This window comes from Xenopus laevis, chromosome 6L (assembly GCF_017654675.1).
Source record: "Xenopus laevis strain J_2021 chromosome 6L, Xenopus_laevis_v10.1, whole genome shotgun sequence".
Classification (NCBI taxonomy): domain Eukaryota; kingdom Metazoa; phylum Chordata; class Amphibia; order Anura; family Pipidae; genus Xenopus; species Xenopus laevis.
The window spans coordinates 112,595,226-112,609,165 of NC_054381.1; the positions used below are offsets into that span (position 1 = coordinate 112,595,226).

At 37.7% G+C, this 13,940-nt stretch overlaps 1 protein-coding gene across 1 annotated transcript in view; it reads right to left on the bottom strand.

The window, feature by feature from the left end:
- The window catches only part of arhgap28.L (Rho GTPase activating protein 28 L homeolog), a 126,731-nt gene extending 116,908 nt beyond the window's left edge, over positions 1–9,823 (bottom strand). Inside the window, exon 1 of the mRNA XM_041566382.1 lies at positions 9,631–9,823. The gene's annotated coding sequence lies outside the window, so the exon portion shown is untranslated. The remainder of the gene's footprint in view (positions 1–9,630) is intronic.
- Between the last annotated feature and the right edge of the window lie 4,117 nt (positions 9,824–13,940).

Consider the following 13,940-nt stretch of genomic DNA (forward strand, 5'->3'; position numbering starts at 1 on the left):
TATTATTATTATTGTGGAGTATTTATGATGGTTTCAGCATTTCAGTTTAATCAATTGCATTTTGCAGTAGGGATTAATGATTGAGAGGAGTCCTAGAGCCCGAGAACAGAATTGTGTTTGGCTTCACAAAGCAGCGAAAACAAATTGACATATTTATCTTTTTGATGCGTTTGTGAATTTGTTAAAATCCTTTACTTAGTGCTGATAAACATGAAAAATATCAAATTGTAATATTTCTTGATTCAACAAATAACCTCTTAGTTTTGTACTTTGCATGAATCTTGATCTTTTGAAATTTTACTTCCAACAGGTAAAAAGTATGTAATATTAAGCCTGGAACATATTCCCTGCCAGATGGCACTCTATGGGAACACAGTTTCAGTTGTATCCGCAAGGAAAGAAGCATCAGTGAACTACTGGTGGGAAAAGCATAACATATAATCCTACAACATAATACATTCCTGGATCATGTCAAGTTCACAGATTTTCCGTGAATTAAAGACAAATTGAATAGATGTTGTGGAAACTACATTCCAAAATAAAAATCCCACTTTTTCCCAAAACACGCTATACTAAGATACTCTTAGCTTTCCAACCATAAGAGAAATGTGGCAATTTATTTCACAATAGTTTGCAGACATAAGTACACTGGCAACATGGGTAAACTTTGAGCAGGTATATTATTCTTTACCATAGAACAAGCAAGCTGTGAAAATGCCCATGTTTCATTCAGGGATCTATCTTCCTCTGGTGCCGATAGCTCGGATGCAAACTGTACTGTGCCAACTGCCTGAGGAAGAGTTATTCTTCCCCCTCCCCACCAAGCTCCTCTGGCAGATTTCACTGCACGACTGGTGATGGTGAAGGGGGATTTTGTTATGCAGTTGTACTAGTAGGGCTGGAAATAGGGGTAGGCAGAAGTGGCACGTGGGTGAGAGGGCGCCAGGCAAAAGTGAAGGGGTGCCGGGCATGTACCTCTTCTGCCTGGCTTCCCCAGTCCGTAGTCCCTCCTGGAGAGTATTTTTAAACCCCTAGCTCATTGGAGCATCACTCCTCCCTCCCCTGCCCTCCACGTGTCCCTGTGGGAGAGTGCACGCACACATGTGGGGGGGGGAGTGATTTGCCTTGGGTGTGCCAGTGACTTGGCCCAGACCTGATTCTAGAACTGGTGTCTATATAAAAATATGGCCCTGGTTTCATTCATAAAAGAGATTTAGTTATGGCCACAGAGTATTTAAGTGTACCAGTCCAGTCAAAGCAAATCTCTTTAATAAGTAATAAACTTTCTACAAGTTACAAGTGTTATAAATCTCACAAACTCTCTGTCTGCAGGCAAATTGTCACTTTCTGTTTGGATAGTTTTCTAACATTGTTAGGCTTATTGGGTCCTACAAGCCATGTAAAGGATTGATCCGTTTCAAAACTAATAACATTTTCCAATATTGCCTGTAGCCTTTCGGAAATAGCTAACAAAAGCCTACCTCACCTCACAATTCTAAATGATTCAAATTCCAAAAGCAGTGAATGTTAATAACTAAAGTAAAGCGATACTTAGATCTTAAGACTTCACACGGTATTGCACTCAATATTGTTTCAATACAGATTTGAAAATCTGCACCCACATCATAGCAACCTTCAAGCAAAAATCATTATTCGTCTCTACCAGGTGGGATAAATAGAGAAAAGGCCACTTGTGGAAAATGAATCTATTACATATTTGTAGGTGAAAAGACAACTTTCTATTCTTCAACCAAAAGCCACATTTGAAAATAAAGAACTAGGCACTCTTGCCATCAGTGCTGCACCATACAGTATTTAAATTGTTTAAACAATGGGTAACAATTTAGTTAAGTCAAGATTGACAAATTATATTTCACTGCTCACTACTATTGTGTGTTGTGACCAAAGTTAAACTGATTGATAGCAGCCCAGTATGAACTGAGCATGTGTCATGCCTAAGCAGAGAAGAAAGATGATGTTTCGAAACTGTAAGGCATTGATCACAGTACTATATGACCAAAGATGTCTTTGGGGGGCTCAGGGTTAGACTGGGCTGGTGGGACACAAGGAAAAAACCTGGTGCGTGACGGACCTCATGGGCCCCGCTGACCCAAGTCAGCTCTCCCATGGATTCCAAAAACCTTTTCAAACCTCCTCTTCTCCTAGCACAGCGATAGAAGACAATGGTAAAAGAGACATATTACGCAGGGAGGTTTTGCATAGGGAACACATTGCACCGGGGGTTGTTTGCGCAGATGTTGGCCCCTGACACCCCAGTCCAACGCTGGAGGGGCTACAGCTACTGTTGGGATTTAACTCTCTTTTAATACAAATGTTGTTTCCAATACAGATCATCTGCATATGCTTGCTGACTTTTTGCCAGGATTACCGAGGAGAGCTATGTGAAGTGATAAGGAAGGGTGTGGCTAGATATTAAAGAGGAATTATCATGAAAATAAAAACTGAATATAAACTGTAAAGCAGGACAAAAACCCTTCTAAATGTAATCCATAAAACATGAAACACCCTTTCTGAAATGATTACATTCATCTTTATTAATCCCTCTTAGAAATTAATTTCTACATGCAGGCTTCATCTTGGAGTCAGTTGTTCTGCCCACTTAGCTCTAATAAATCAGAAAAATGCGAAGAGAGAGAACAGACCAATGATGCATTAAAAGTAACAAAACTGACTCTGACACAAAGCCTGCACACAGAGAAGAAAGATTGTGGAGAGAGAGGCAGTTAAGAGAATCATGATTATTTCAGTTTTTTTTTTTTTTTGACTGACGCATTTTAGAAAGTTTCTTATTTCCATGGGATGAAACTCTACTTAGTTACAAATGAACTCACATGTACTCATGTATCCCTCATCCTCCATCAAACTGGGCACCCGCTGCAACAGGCACCTCTACATACTGCTCCCCGGTCCAGTCCAATACTTATTCCAACAAGCCACAAGGTTAAGGAGAGTGTCCCGGCAGCAGTAGTTTAAAATTCAAAGCTTTATTTTAGGCTAAAAATAAAAACAATGAACAGGCGTCTTAATGAAACATACTTCCCATTCTATGACAGGTATGGTCACCTGACACGTTTCATGCCTCTTTCTGACACTTCATCAGAGGTGATGTCAGCAGTTACTCTATGTCTTATATAGTAACATCTATTAAAATTGTCAACTTAAAAACACAATTTTTACATATTAGCTAGAGAGCACCTTGTACCCATTGACTTGAAAAAATTAGAGCAGGACAAACCCCACAATAAAAGCGTTTCAGCTATAGGCAGATATATTACGTACAAACACAATGGTGATTTTGATCAAATTAAATTTCAAGGCACAGAAAGTGTTAAGTTAAGAGTAAGAGGTGGAGATATTTGGAGAATAATTGATTAAAGAGAGGTGTATTGAATATTCGCTTTAAAGACACATTACCCACAAGGGTTAAACGTTGATTAGGAAGTTTCTTGCTTTTTATAGTTATATATGTGTACACAAATGATCATATAATAATCATTTCATGATTTGAAATGTATCACAATCTTGAATTTATATGACCTGTAATATGTAAATATTGTGTTTTTAAGTTGATTGACAATTTTAATAGATGTTACTATATAAGACATAGAGTAACTGCTGACTTCACCTCTGATGAAGTGTCAGAAAGAGGCATGAAACGTGTCAGGTGACCATACCTGTCATAGAATGGGAAGTATGTTTCATAAAGACGCCTGTTCATTGTTTTTATGTTTAGCCTAAAATAAAGTTTGCATTTTAAACTACTGCTGCCGGGACACCCTCCTTAACCCTTTGGCTTGATGAAACTCTACTTAACCTTTTGTTTTGTTTTTTGGTAGCACCCCTTGAAGATTGCAATGGAGACTTATGCAGTGCTGAAAATGCAATTTTTGTTTGGGTAGTACCTTCAGAGAAGAGAGGGGAAAAACAGCAATGCATTCACCTCTTAATATTTCCATTTGACAAATCCAACCGGAAATTAAAAAGAAGAATAATTACTGGCCTTTTAACAGACAGGGCATTTTTTTCTGCAGCCTTCACTAAATTCTAGCTATTCATAATACATTCTCTTTATCACATAGAATGCACACATTGTATTGTTTGGAACATTTCTCCATAGATCTGACTGTATCTCTGTTATTGAGGGGTTTGTTTGTTGCTTTTGGCAGATTATCTAGTGAGTGTGTGCCATTTTTCTTTTGTGATTTGGCATCATCCAAGCTGTGGAATAAATCTCTTATTATCTGTAATGCAAACATTTTCATATAATAGTACAAAATTATTTTGATATACTATTTAGGTTATTCACGCCCACGCTCCAACAAATTAAGGAAGCAGAACATTAATAAATCACATTGCATGAACACAAAATGATGGGAGATTGTTTCATAGGCTCTTAGGTTTTGTGCAGGGGTGAAAGATTATATTTGAGACAGTTCTACAGCAGTGATTCTCAGTAATATCTTACATATTTAAAGGAGAAGAAAACCACTTTACATTTGGGGGTGCCAAAAGTTAGGCACCCCTGGGGTTCTTCTTGCGAGCACCACAGAGCGATCCTCTTACTGCTTCTTCGGGTCTTCTCGTGTCTGTGCAGGAAGAGGGCCACTCCGTGGTGCTCGCTAGAAGAACCCCAGGCAGGTGCAGTTTTCTGCTGATAGGAGCAAGGGCCTGGGTGTCAGGTAAGTAAAAGTAATCACTTACAAGTGTAAATTGTATCCCTAATCCTTTAACAGCCCAGCATTTCAGAGTATTTTTTCTTAAAATCTGTTTTACAGTCAGACTGTCTGTACTGTAATGAAAACCTCCTTAACTGTAAGCTTAGGACACAAGCAGCATTTAGTGAAAGAGGCGGGGCTTTGTATACAGTTTACAAGGGATTGGTAGAATGTTTAAAAATTGAACCATTATAATATAATTGTAGTTTTATATGAAATCAAAAGAAAACATGACTTTTTTTTACAAATGAAAACACACATTTTAATACAGTACATGCTCTATGTACCAGGCTCATGTTGAAAATAAGAGTATATTGTCTCACATTTAGCTGCAGTGGAAGTAAAAAATCATGAGATTCTGGACACTGATAGTGGTCCTCTAGGAGACATCTGATGCACTACCATTTAGGACCAGGCAGTAAAGCTGTATTGGTCCTGTTGGTATGCCTATGTGAGTGCTGTATGCATACAATAGTATCAGATACCTTTTTTTATGATCATTTGGCCTCTGATGGGCATTGCGTCATTTTCCTCACCACAGCACCCATCTCTGCTCCAACATATAAGAACTAAGCTTATAAGGAATGCCAACTGCCTGAGATAGGCCAATTGTTTGGTAACACAAGCATGGACAGTCTGAGGCACAGACAAAGGTGGTCATGAAATTGTTTTCTCTTTCTGTCGTGTGGTATAGAGTAGTTCCCTAATGAGTGGGAGTAGTGGTTCCTTGTTTTTTTGCTAAATTATCGTAGTAAATATGTTGTGTTCTGTTCTTTTATGCCAAACTTTCAGTAGAAGCATAAGTTACTCAATGAAAAATACACTTCTGTAATGGTGTTTTACTTCTCTGATAAATATGTCATTTAATATATAATTTAAGATTTAATTAACTTATGTCCGCAAGTATTGTGTGCAACTAGCGCTTGCCTCGCAGGGAGTTGCACCAAAAACCACTTTCAATAAAGGTACTTGTGTCAAAGTTTGCTCTTCACACTTTATGTAGTTGCTCATGCTGCCACTCAGTTCTTCCTATCTTCTGTTCCAAATCAAGCGCTGCTGTGTCTATTGACACAAGGGTTCTCAGGAACTACCTCTACCTAACATGGATCTTGCACTCAAAATTGCATTATTTTCACTGTGTCTAGGTAAGTGAATGCTCCCTACTGTCTAATTGTATTTTACTATTATGCAAAAGGACTGCTATGAGAAACCCATTGCGCCCCTGGACTCACTCAAGAGCAGAGGCTGCTAAACTATAGGGATTGTGATATATCTTAACTTTCCTCCTTCCCAGGCTCCTCCTTAAGTCAGAGATGCTGTACACTTTAACAGACTTTCAGCACTGGGGTCCACATTACTTTGAGATACTAGGCCCTGTCTACCTCAGTCCCCTTTCCTCTGGTCCCTAATCTGGGCAAGGTACCATCATAGGGTTGCCACCTGTCCAGTTTTGACCCAGACTGCCCATTTTTTTGAAGGGCTGTTTGGGTCAAAACTGGCTGCCCGGTTTTCCAAATTAGGAAAATCGAGCAGGATTTTCTGAGATCGATGCAGCAATCGCCATGTCATAGCCCCGCCCCCGACATTACAGTCATGCCCCATGACATCATGACCCCGTCCTGCTACATCACTGCCCCCCCCACTGCGTCACGGCACCCGCCTCCCCCTGGAGTTCGTGCCAACCCAATACCACCAGGACCCTGTCTGTTTCCAACAAGCTCCACCAAACTACCACTAAATAACCTACCTAATGCTTTACCCTATTACCTACCTGAAGTGGCAGGCAAAAGGCTCTCCAGCATCATTCCCTTGATCTTCACCTCAGCCAAAGAGGAAGTTATCTCCTGATATTTTCCTTTTACCCAGGGCTTCCCATTACCCGACAGTGCCACCTGGTGACCAACAACATTTACATAACATAGGGTCCATGTCAACCAGACTGGCTTTAATTAGAGTCTGGAATATGAATAGGAGAGGGACTGGATAAAAGATAAGCAATACAAAATAATAAAATTGCAGCCTCACAGTGCAATTCTTTTTTGACTGCTGGGGTCAGTGATCTCCATTTGAAAGCTGGAAAGCATCACAAGAGGAAGGCAAATAATGGTATGTAATTATATAATTATAGTATAAAGTTATGTTATAAAGTTATAACACAAAAAGATCAGGCCATTCTATAACATACTGTAGTAAAAGTTGAACATACGGTGAACTACCACTTTAAGCAAGTTACTGATTCATTTGCAACTCCCTTTTAGTTTTACTTCCCTCATCTCTAGTTTATACTTTCATTGTAAAGTCCCTAGAAGATTTTCACGGAGTGAGGAGAAACCCTTCTAGCTCTCTAAATACCTGGTACTTTTTCTAACAAAAAAAAACAAAGCAATTTCATATGTAAGAAAGAACACGCTATAAAGCTTGCATCAGAGTTATATATATAAGTAAAGCTCCTGTGCCTGATAAAATACAGGTTTTTGACCCCCATGAACAGGAGCAAGTGTCTCTATTTGCCCTGCTGTAATCTTGTATGCCAAGGAACAGCACAACATTAAGAATAAAAGTATGAGCAACACTGTTTTCCAACCTGACCTCCACAACAGGGCTGGGAAAAAGGAAGACTTCAGGTGTACTGGATTTTCCTGTTTTTTTTTTTTTCAATAGATCACAGTACGAATACAGGGACACCACCCACTAGGCAAATCTGTGCATATGGAGAATTATGTATTACAGGCCTTCATTATACTATATAAACCTATTGTTGTACTAAATATTGTCATGCATCTATATATTATAACCCTTTTCATGAAAACGTATTAATATGCCATTAGTATGCAGTTAAGCTTTGAAACCATGGTTACCTGCCCTTTATAAAAGGGATACTTTTTAGTATTTTTCAAAATGCATCTGTTAATAGTGCTGCTCCAGCAGACTTCTGAACTGAAAACTGTTTTTCAAAAGAACAGATTTTTTTTATATTTAATTGTGAAATTTGACATGCAGCTAGAAATGTTGTTTTACCAGTTGCCTTCAGTCATGTGTCTTGTGCTCTGATAAATTTCAGTAACTCTTTATTGCTGCACTGCAAGTTGGAGTGATATTACCCCCTCCCTTTCCCCTCAGCAAAACAATGGGAAGGTAAACATATACCAGCTCCGTGGCACAAAATAAAAGCTCCCTGGTAGATATGAGAATAGCATTTAAAGGGGTTGTTCACCTTTAAATTAACTTTTAGTATGATGCAGAGAGTGATATTCTGAGACAATTTGCAATTGGATTTCATTTTTTATTACTTGTGATTTTTGAGTTAATTAGCTTTCAGCAGCTCTCCAGTTTGCAATGTCATCAGTCTGGTTGCTAAGAAACAAATTACCCTAGCAACCATGCATTAATTTGCATAAGAAACTGAAATATGAATAGGAGAGAGACTGAATACAAAAATGGGTAATAAAAAGTAGCATTAACAATACATTTGTAGCCTTACAGAGCATTTGTTTTTAGATGGGGTCAGTGACCCAAATTTGAAAGCAGAAAATATTTAAAATAAGAAGGCAAATAATTCAAAAGCTATAAAAAATAAATAATGAAGATAAATTGAAAACGTAGCTTAGAATTGTCCATAGTATCACATACTAAAAGTTAACTCAAAGGTGAACCACTCCTTTAATAGTAAAACTTCATGTCCCACTGCAACTCCTTTAGTTACATTGAGTTGGGGGGAAAATAGCTTATCTGAAAGCAGTTCCATCATGAAGTGCTAGCTTGTTCTGTAACACACCAAAATTACAACAACAAAAAAATACACTTGTTCTTTCTGTAATAAAAATGTATATGGTAGAGTGAAATATTTTATTTAAACAGTGTAATTTAGAAATAAAAAAATATACCATAAAAATCAAGACAGAATCAGGAAAATGTAGTGAGGTAGATTGGAATGCTTTTGAGTCTCCTAACCTTGTAGATTTGCCTATTGAAAATATTAAAAAGTTTATGTATTTTACATTTGCTTTATTTCTCCCAAGCTACTGGTTCAGCCTGCACCTTCAGCTTTACAGGCATCTATTGTCTCACTGGCAGCTTGGCCACAAGCACCTCAACATCTTCCACAGTGTCTCAGTGTGTTTACAAAACCAGTCTAAGAAACCAAAAAAGGGGATGAGCCAAGCCGGTCAAGGTTGGAAATTACACTTTCTATGTATGGTAAACTCCCTATGTTTTCTTAACCTTTAATAAGACGTAATAAATCAAAGCCAGGATAGGTATTCCCTGGGCTAATCACATTTCTGCCATAACAAATTAGGAGGTAAGGGCACTTTGAAAGTAAACTTTTGCAGAAATGCTTATACTAAAAGCAGAATGCCAACCAAAAAGAAATCACGTGTGCTTACGCATTTATCAACATTTGGAAATTTTACTTATACAATGAGGTGTATCACTTTTTTTGGTGTAAATGTATGTTGGTCACATATCATCTGCAGTAAATACTAGAACTTTGTTACTGTCAAACAGGTGAGAAATGCCTATAAAAAACCTATTTCCAAAATATATTTGAGAATAACTTTTGAAAAGAAGCAGTTGCCATGAAATAACATGAGTCGCATATTATTAAACTGAAACCATTGAATAATACACATTTCTGCCAATTAAAAGTTTTTTATAAATAGACTTAAGGGCCAGGTATATCCAGGACATGTGTCTATGTATACATAATCGCAGACAATAATATAAAGGCTTGATTAATGGCAGCAATTCTTTCCTCAAGCAGCCAGTGTTTGGCTATGTAATATGAGTTATTGTGTCTCACTTTAAGCTAATAGTACTAAATTGTATTTCTCAGGGACACTATATATCATCTTGGCTGTGTTTACTGTAGAACAAGTAATGGAAAGAAACTTACCTTAAACAGATTTCTGCACATATTTTTCCCTTCGCATTAAATCCAAGAACCGTCTACATTATACAGCTGAAATTCGTGTCTTTCCTTCCTTTGAACTGGATCCAAATGCATTAAATTTGACAATAGAAGTTTATTTTTATTGTTTCATGTTACTTCATAACCACACGGCCCCTCAATAAAGTATTTGCATGCACCAGTCGTGCTTTGGCGGCACTGCTCTTGTTCTTGGAGGGTGAAATAATTGCAATCAACACATTGTTTTATTGGATGAAACGGCACTACCTAAAATAAGGAAATGTTTTTTTTTTCTTTTGTCTAATCCCTTATGGTTAGAGAGGAAGCTGGAAATGTTGCTGAAACAAACCAGAATCTGTATGCAGTAAAAACATTTGATGAATCATATTTTCTTGTGCAGGGCACTTATAAAGGCTGCATAATGAGAGGTATAGTAAAACCAGCAGAATAAATGTGGCAAGGAGAAGCTTTTTGAAAATGCATGAATATTTCAAAAATACATGAAACGTATAAATAATTAACCCTACAACACAATCCTATTAAATGAATCTTTACAAAGAAGTCAGAGATACCTGGGGGTGTTTCATGGTAAAGAGTAGCTACATAATCAGGCTTGGACTGGCAATCTTTGGATTATGGCAAATGAGGGGCTGCTGTAAGATGCCATAGACAGTCACTATCTAGTGGGCTGGTGGGGGGCTGGTTGGGCTTCTGTCTACTTGAAATGTCAGGGCCTATTTTGAATCCCAGTCCAGACCTGTAAATAATGCCTACACCCCTTGTGTTCTATTGGAAATTCTTCTTATTTAGCCTAAGGGTATGTAATAAGCCAATAACCCCACCCCTGACCCTTTTACTGTATATAAGCAAAAGGTTAGAGCACTAGGGGCAGCTAAAAGCAAATGGAGTCTAGAAACTGAGCAACGCTAGTTAAAGTTGAACTAAACCCTAAAATGACTATGATTTAATTTTATATACTGAACTTAATGCACACCAAAGGGTTCAGCCTTTCTATAATAGTAATGATGCAGGCCTACAAAGTTGGGCAAAGGAGCTCACCATTTTGGATTTTGTTAGGAGTGTCACTGACACTGTAGAGCTCACTGAAACTCCTAAAAAGCTTAGTTTAGCTGTTGAGAAGCTAAGATTAGGGGTTAGCACATACCTGTAGCAACAAGACAAAACTGAGGTTCACCTGTTATAAAAGCTAAAGTTGTAGGGCTGATTATTACATTCTGATGCTAATTGCACTAATTTCTAAACTGCCATGTAATTCGACTCTAAAATAATGACTAATCAGCCTTGTGTAGTGATGGGCGAAACGGCAAAAAGAATTGTGAAACGCTAGCGACACTTTTTCTATGCACTACTATTTTGTCCAAATGCAATAGGCGTCCATATAATTTTGACAATTGATCATTTTGACGGCGACAAATTTAGGAGCGTGGCAATATTAATGATGTCACGCAAAAGAAAATGACGGCCACAACTGATCTTCAAAGGAAAACTATACCCCCAAAATGAATACTTAAGCAACAGATAAAAAATAAAGTGGCATTAAAGAATGTTTCCAAATTAGTTTATATATTTAAGCAAATATTGCCATTTCGTGATGATCTTTGTGCTGCCTCAGAAATCCCCTGACCAGAAATACTGCAGCTCTAACTGTAACAGGAAGAATTGTGGAAGCGAAAGGCACAACTCTGTCTGTTACATAGATACATAGTTAAATTGGGTTGAAAAAAGACAAAGTCCATCAAGTTCAACCCCTCCAAATGAAAACCCAGCATCCATACACACACCCTTCCCACTTTTAATTAAATTCTATATACCCATACCTATACTAACTATAGAGTTTAGTATCACAATAGCCTTTGATATTATGTCTGTCCAAAAAATCATCCAAGCCATTCTTATAGTCATTAACTGAATCAGCCATCACAACATCACCCGGAAGTGCATTCCGCAACCTCACTGTCCTGACTGTGAAGAACCCCCTACGTTGCTTCAAATGAAAGTTCTTTTCTTCTAGTCTAAAGGGGTGGCCTCTGGTATGGTGATCCACTTTTATGGGTAAAAAGGTCCCCTGCCATTTGTCTATAATGTCCTCTAATGTACTTGTAAAGTGTAATCATGTCCCCTCGCAAGCGCCTTGTTTCCAGAGAAAACAACCCCAACCTTGACAGTCTACCCTCATAATTTAAGTCTTCCATCCCTCTAACCAATTTAGTTGCACTTAGTCTCTGCACTCTATCCAGCTCATTTATATCCCTTTTAAGGACTGGAGTCCAAAACTGCACTGCATACTCCAGATGAGGCCTCACCAGGGACCTATAAAGAGGCATGATTATGTTTGCATCCCTTGAGTTAATGCCCTTTTTTATGCAAGACAGAACTTTATTTGCTTTAGTAGCCACAGAATGACACTGCCCAGAATTAGACAACGTGTTATATACAAAGACCCCTAGATCCTTCTCATTTAAGGAAACTCCCAACACACTGCCCTTAAGTGTATAACTTGCATTTATATTATTTTTGCCAAAGTGCATAACTTTGCATTTATCTACATTGAACCTCATTTTCCAGTTTGCTGCCCAGTTTTCCAGTTTAGACAAATCATTCTGCAAAGTGGCAGCATCCTGCATGGAACCTATAGTTCTGCACAATTTAGTATCATCTGCAAAAATAGAAACAGTACTTTCAATGCCCACCTCCAGGTCATTAATAAACAAGTTGAAAAGCAAGGGACCTAGTACAGAGCCCTGCGGTACTCCACTAACAACACTGGTCCAATTATAAAATGTTCCATTTACCAACACTCTTTGTAGTCTATCTTTTAGCCAGTTCTCTATCCAGGTACAAATACTATGTTCCAGGCCAACATTCCTTAATTTAACCTGTAACCTTTTGTGTGGCACTGTATCAAATGCTTTAGCAAAGTCTAAGTAAATCACATCCACTGCCATCCCAGAATCGAGGTCTCTACTTACATTCTCATAAAAAGAAATTAAGTTAGTCTGGCAAGATCTATTACGCATAAAACCATGCTGGCACAAACTCATAGTATTACCATTTGCTATGAAGTCCAGTATCTTATCCTTTATTAACCCTTTGAAAAGCTTTCCTACCACTAACAGACTAACTGGCCTATAGTTTTGAGGCTGAGAATGGGATCCTTTTTTGAATAGAGGCACCACATTAGCAATTCGCAGTCTCTCGGCACTATGCCAGATCTCAATGAATACTGAAAAATTAAGTAAAGAGGTTTGGCAATCACAGAGCTAAGCTCGCTAATTACCCTGGGATGAATACCATCTGGCCCTGGACCTTTGTTAATCTTAACATGTTCTAGTCTCTTAATTAAATTTTACGTGGGAAAAAGCTCGATTCGCTTGAAGTATTCAGGTTTTCTGGCAAAAACCTCTGAAAAAAACTCGAACATCAAGGAGTATAATAAATCCCAAAAAATTTTAGTTTTTTTTATCCCAGAAAATTTGAGTTTTGACCAAAAACTTTTTGTGGAAAACACAACTCGAACCTTAACAACTAATTCTCTAAGTCTACTAAAAAATCATATAAACATTAATTAAACTCAACAGGGTTGTTTTGCATCCAATTAGGATTTATTATAAATTACAGTATTCAGCGATCAAATACAAGGTACTGCCTCATTGCTACAGAGAAAAAGGATATTAAAATATATGTGAATTATTTGATTATAATAGAGTCTATGGAAGAAGGCCTTTCCATAATTCAGAGCTTTCTGAGTTTTAGGATAACAGATCTAATACCTGTACAACATGCTTACATCATAACTATTAAGTAGTAGGATAGAAATTGCATGTAAAACTTTATCCAATGTCAAAAATATGGATAATGTTTAACACAGTAGGTTGCTCCTAGCGTGGAGGCTACGATGAAGTTAGTGCGTTAACCAAAAAAGAATTGTATTCACTCCAATATTGAATAATATTATAATAGAACACAAGTGCTGAATCTGTTCTTAAATACAATATTGGGCCAATTGTGTTATTTAAAACAGAGAGTTCTTTATTAAAATCCTACCTTAATTGTTCCTCATTTTTAAGCATGAACATATAACCATTTGCTAGATTTAATTAAGTGCTATTAAGCAGGTAGCTGCTCATTTATTGTTACTGTGCTGTATTTCCTTGGCATGGTGACCAAATCTCTTACTATGTAGGACTATATTTATATCATAGGTTTGCTGGTGCCTTTTGCAATTACTAATGCTTTGTAGACTTATTGGAGGAGTTCACATGATGCTGGATCCA